Here is a 6406-nt window from a genome sequence, read left to right as displayed (position 1 = left end):
GACCTTCTCTTCAGACCAGGACTGCACTACAGGGCAAGACAACCTTGTTCTAAACACCATCAGTGAAGCTATGAGCTGCCAGACAGTCACATCTAAAGGCATCAAAATCACACGTTCAAGGCTTTGCCACACCTCATCTCTGAACTCCCATTATACAGGAATCTCCCTGTATTTTTACTGCAGAAGGTCCATTTCCAGTCCCACTGATCTTGCCATGAGGCCACTTCTTTCTGCAAGCTCTAAACAAAAATTCTTTCCCTGGTCAAACTACCTTGGACGCTTTTGGCCTTGACTTTACCAATTCCCAGCACAGAGGAAGCAGGACAAAACCCCCTGTTGTACAGAGTTACTCATCTCTTGTTATTCAGTGCACTGTATGGTTGCGGTTCATTGCATATTTACAATTTCATTGTATATATTGGCGGTATCCGTTAAGCAATACCAGTGAGGCTACAATACCACCAACGATGCACCATTGCAAGGCTCTTAAGAAAAGGAACGCTGGATTTTTCCATTCCTTTTTTGAAGGTACATTCCTGCTTGCATTTCTAGATGGATACAGCACAGTTCTCCAAGCATCCATCTAAATCTGTCCATTCTGATATCCTCCATTGACTCCACTCTGAGAATTAATCACTCTCTGGGTGTTACCATCTCTCTCATTGTGATTTTTTTTGCCAAGCCACAGCACAATACTGCTCTGGGGCTAGTCTGTCTTCCTACTAGACTTTTATGAGATCTCCCATCAAAAAAGTCCTCCATCTCTTAATTTCAGCCCAGTACCTGTTCAATGACTCCACAGTCCTGCAATAATCTTGTTTTTAAATGAGACCTAGGTATTCAGTAATCAGGGTTTCTTCTTCTTTTTGGTTGTATAAACTTGTGTAACAACCCAAAGGCGTAGGTGCATAGCTACACCTGTGTCATCCAGACTAGCATGTGAAACTGCCCACGCAAAGTGTACTAAGTGAACAGGATGAGAAGAACAAAATAATAATATTTTTTAAAAAGCATCAGCAACAACAATCTCTCTTCTCTTCAAAAAACAATTTTGCCATTTTGGGAAACTCTGATGTGCCAAAAATGCACCTTAAGAGTACGAAGAGACTGCAGGTTTTCATAAAAAAAATGCAGGAAATAAATCCTACCTAGCCAAAAGCCTGGACATCACAGTAGAGCTGTTAGGAATTTAGAGTTTAACAGTACCAGACAACAAAAGGTTAATGCCATAATCTGGAATCTAGAAGAAGGTTACGAAATAGCACAATGTACATGTCAAAGTAGAAATTTACGGAGTTCATGTGAAGTGCTGCAGGCTGGACTATCCTGCCCTCAGAAATAAGCAAAGCAGGTAGGAAGTCTCTGTGTACGTGTACATCATATGTGTATGTACATGTGTATATCTGTGTATATATAACAGGATTAGCAATAAATTATGAAATTGTGAGGTTTTTCACAGCAAGGAATTATTCAGTTAGCAAAGATGCATGCTTAACCAGTAATGTCATCACTTAATAGCAGCCTCAATTGTATGAATGGCTTTTAGGAATAAATGGGCAGGCATCCACCCGTTAACTCATTCATGATGCATTAGGGACGAAAATAAAAGAAAATATAGTATGGATTCCCTTTAGAACTTGTGTGTTTGGCATATCTCCTGCCGTCAGTCAGGCTACCCAGCCAGCTGCTCATGTTGGGAAAGGCTGTCTCTTGGTTTATGCCCTTGGGTGCAGAAGCAGCCAGCTCACTGTTAAAAGCCACTAATAAAGGAAAAGCTTGGAGACATGGGAGACTCGGCTCAAATCTTCAGTCTCCACCCCATGTCTCCTGTACCCACAAGGAGAGCCTGGACTATCTATATCCTGACTCTCCTGACAGGGTCATTTTCTCTCTTAACCTACATTCTTCCCTGAAGCTCAAAGTCTTTCTCAGGGCGTGTTTCGTAATGGATCAACTTCTAATGCCACCCTGAGACGCAAACCTGAACTGATTACGCCTCCATGACCAAGGAGCTTCCTGCACTCCTTAGGCGTTCCCACTGAACTGCGGTTGGGGTGGCACCAGCGTGGCAACTCCCGAGGCCCTGCTGGTAGATACAGATGTGGCAAGTGCCTGCCACACGCAATCCCAAAATATTCCAGGCAGTGACAAATCTTAACGTGGTTCCTTTGCATTCAGTGGGCACCTCTGAAACTTCCACTGCATCTTAAAACAGGGGTCCCAAACGGGCTAGCTAAAACAAATCTCATTTCTTTCCCAAACTATGAAACAACCAAGAGTGACTGGCACAGATGAAGATGTCTGAAGTTGAGTGAGAAGCATCCCTCCATGTGTGGCTGTCCACACATTACCCTGGGAGCTGCAGACTTGGTGAGTGATGCCAAGCCCCTTGCTGGGAGGGCAGGTTTATCCACAGCTCTCACAAACCTGTGGCACTGAGTCCCAGCTACTGCAGCTGTGAAAAGATGGGTTTAGAGGGAACTCAGGGCTATGAAATGAAAGCACTGGGTGCTTTTACAGAAGAGGCGTGACATGGAGACCTTGCACCAAAAAAACCTGGAATTGTCTTCCTGGAGAATGGTTTGATCTTCCACAGAGCTAGCCCTGGTTGGTTTGCATGAAGGATGGACTAGCAAGAGAGCTAAGCAAAAGACTTGCAATGAGTGACTTAGTCACAAAATACCTCTATATCCTTCTGTCTGCAGAACCTTCTGCAAGAAAATAGGATCACCCGTGGTCACTGACTTGAAATTAGTGCTTGTATGTTTGGTAGGGGAAGGTGGGCTTCTGCACAGACCTGGGTGAGCCCCATGCTTTTAGTCTTGGCCTGCCAAAGTGCAGAAACATTGTTTGCCACGAGAAATAAGTCTCATCGCTTAAATGCAACCAGAGCAACACTCTGCAATGCACTTGGGGTATATGACAAAGTTTACCTGAGAGAATGTTTGATTAAAACACAACAGGGGAACAAAAATGACCAAAGTAAATTCCCTTAAATAGTCAGGGATTATCGTTTTCAATTTTTGCACCCGGATCTCTATGTCACAGCAAGAAACCGAGTGCAGAGTGCCAGCCAGAGAATTACCTGCGTGCTCGCCTTTCCCCCCTCCCACATCTCCCAGTTCTTTTTCTTGTCCAAAGGACCTGACATACAAAGACAACTGAGGCACTGAGGCACACATCCACATTCCTCTCGCCAGGTCCCCATGTGAGCAAAAGCACGTGTCCCAGGGAAACTGCACAGGCTGCAGTCAGACAGCAACACCCACCGAGCTGGGTGCAATGCGTGAGCTTCCCCAGGTTTTTACTTGCAAGACCCCTGCAGTCACCCAACTATCCCAGCAAGTCTCCCCTGATACAATCCTTTCTTCTTTCCCCCTGCCACTGTTCATCCAGACACACCACAGTCCTGCCCTGGGTGCAGGTCCTGGATCCCACTGCTGTCAGGGGAGATTGTCAGTCCCAGGGGATGAGTGCTTCTCCATGCAGGGCTGCTCCTGCCCACCATGCCCAGCCCTTGCACAGGCCAAAACCTGGGGTGCGCTGTGATCAAGACCCCACGAGGCAGAGAAACATGTAGCCTTTTCTGGTTACCTTTGCACTTCATCTACCTGCATTCCTCCGGGGACTCTCCAGACATCCTCATGTCACAAGGAAGAAGAAAAGCATTTGGTTTTCTCCAGGACTGGTACTTTTTGTTGCTAAAGCAGCATAATAACAAACTGCAGAGCTGAAAGGGGTTGTGCCAAAACCAGGAGAATGGTATGAGGGTATGGGCCATGCCAGGATGGAAAAAACACTTACAGAAGATTAAAGGAGGGATCTCCTAAGTTGATCCCCTTGTTGATGCCAACACACCTCTGCTTGGCTGCCTGTGCCAAGGGAAGAGTGATGCTGTTTTCTCTGGCTGGGCACACCGGCATGGGGGGAAGCAGGGCACAAAGATGGGACAAGGTGGAGAGCAACCACGTGCCATGCCCAGGGCGAAGAGCATCCTGGCCTCGTGAGGCTATGGGATAGGAGATGGGAGAGCCCCAGCAGCTGATCCAAGCTGGGGTGCCAGGTTTGAAGCTGTAGAGCAGGGGCTGAAGGAGAAAATCACCCAGAGCAGGGCAACACTCATGCAGGTGGGAAGATGTGAGAGGGCCACTTTTGCAAAGGGGGTATTTAAAAGGTATGAAGCAGAGGAGAAGGTAGGGGGAAATCCCACTGTGGCTCAGCAAAGCTTTATCCCCAAGTGGATGCCCATCAGCCAACAGGGAGCTCTGAGTGCAGGTGTGAGAGACCTTTGAGCCAGCTTTGAAAGCCACCAGCTGAGCTTCACCTTGCAGGCTGCTGTGATGAAGGAGAAGACCTTGAAGGAGCTCACCCACAGGTGATCCACCAGGAAGATGGGAGCCCCCAACCAGTACCCTGGGGCTGGGAGAGCTGCAGCCCCTCGGCCACACCAGCTCCCCTGCTAGCTCCCCTTCCTTCTTGCCTTCCCCACAAGGAAAGGGCCTGTTGAGCTGGGGCATGGCCATGCTCCTCGCCAGAGCCCAGGGTCATCCCCAGCCTCTGCCTGCACAGCACAGTGCCTGGCTCCTTGGCTCTGCGCAGAGGGCCACCACCAGCAAGCAGGGTGCAGGGAATGGCGTTGAAATCCACCCCCAGCAGGATATTGATTTTGCAATAATAAGCCCCTTTATCACCCTCTGGCCCAGGAATAGCTCTTAAGAGCATTAGCAAAGGAATAATCCGTGTCATCTACTCAGCATTTTGAGCACAAGCTCAAGCGTGGTTATTGTGTCCCTGGGCTTTTGCTGATCCCATTCATACCCCAGCACATGTGACAAGACTTACCGCTGCCAGCCCCACGCTGAAGGCCACGCTTGCAGCACATGCTCGGTCCCCAGCTGTTTAGCATCAGGACACATCTGGCAGTGGGGAGGGGGAAGAGGGCACCTGCTTCTTCCCACCATCCCCCAGCCATCGGCAGTGGTGGGGACAGCTCGTAAGCCCTGGCAGGAGAAGGCACACGCAGCACCAGGCTCAGGCTCGGCGGAGGGGCCGGTTCAGGGTTGGTCCCTGCATCCCCAGCGCCCATGGGGTGCCTGTACCCCAGCTCCCAGCTGCCGGGAGATGCCTGTGTTTGTACCCAGGGCATGCCCTAAGGCCGGCTCCTCTGCTGTCGGCGTTAACACTTGCACACAACCCAGCCTGCCTCAAAGCTTACTTTCATTGCAGAAATGGCAAAATCCTGACAGTCACAAAGGAAAAGTTAAAACAAAACAAAACAAAACAAGAAACCATATTCACTGAGGACGATCCCCTCCTCCTCAGCACGGTCTCCAAGAGGAGCCAGGGAAAGTTCACTATTTAAGAAGGATTAACAAGGAAAGAGAAGAAATTAAGATTGTTTCTGAGCTAGACCATTATAAGTCATGGGAGGCTGAAACAGATTTTCCTGAGAAAGCAAGTAAATCCCCTGGAGAGACACCCAGAGAGGTACCAGCACAGCCAGAACCAAAAAGGAGTGTGTGAGAGAGACGGATGGACAGTCAGGCAGAGTAGGATTAAGGCATTCCCAGGTGCCAAGGCCCATGGAGATGACAAGAAACCTCTCTGCAAGTGCAAAGAGGGACGGAGCACTGCTGAGCCGCCCTGGGTGTGAGCAGAAGGGGGTCCCAGTGCCAGGAAGGGACCACAAGCAAAGTCGAGCCGCTGCCCGGCCCCACAGCTCCCCTCCTTGCCACAGACCCCCTTGGCTGCATCCCTAGGATGGGATGGGACAGGGGTTTGATGCCATCTGACATTTTTAGTTCCCCTTTATGTGATGCAGTAAATCACACTAAGACTGCAAGACCGCTGTTTGGTTTTACAAACAGGAGTTGGCCACACATCCGAAACAACATTTTGCCCTCCCCAGATCCACTCAGGCAGCCATTCTCAGCCAAGCACATTGGCTGCAGCTACAGGCCACGGATATACAATCATAGAATCACAGAATGGTTTGGGTTGGAAGGGACCTCAAAGATCATCTAGTTCCAAGCCCCCTGCTGTGGGCAGGGACACCCTCCACTAGACCACGTTGCCCAAAGCCTCATCCAACCTGGCCTTAAACACTCCACAACCTCTCTGGGCAACCTGTTCCAGTGCTTCACCACTCTCACAGTAAAGAGTTTCTTTTTAGTAGCTAATCTAAATCGACCCTCCTTCAGCTTGAACCCATTACCCCTTGTCCTGTCACTACACTCCCTGATAAACAGTCCCTCACCATCTTTCCTGTAGGCCTCCTTCAGGTACTGGTAAGCCGCAATTAGATCTCCCTGGAGCTTTCTTTTCTCCAGGCTGAACAATCCCATCTCTCTCAGCCTGTCCTCATAGGAGAGGTGCTCCATCCCTCCAATCAGCTTCATGGCCCTCC

This window comes from Balearica regulorum, chromosome 1, assembly GCF_011004875.1.
Source record: "Balearica regulorum gibbericeps isolate bBalReg1 chromosome 1, bBalReg1.pri, whole genome shotgun sequence".
NCBI classification, from domain to species: domain Eukaryota; kingdom Metazoa; phylum Chordata; class Aves; order Gruiformes; family Gruidae; genus Balearica; species Balearica regulorum.
Note: the sequence above shows the minus strand (reverse complement) of the source record.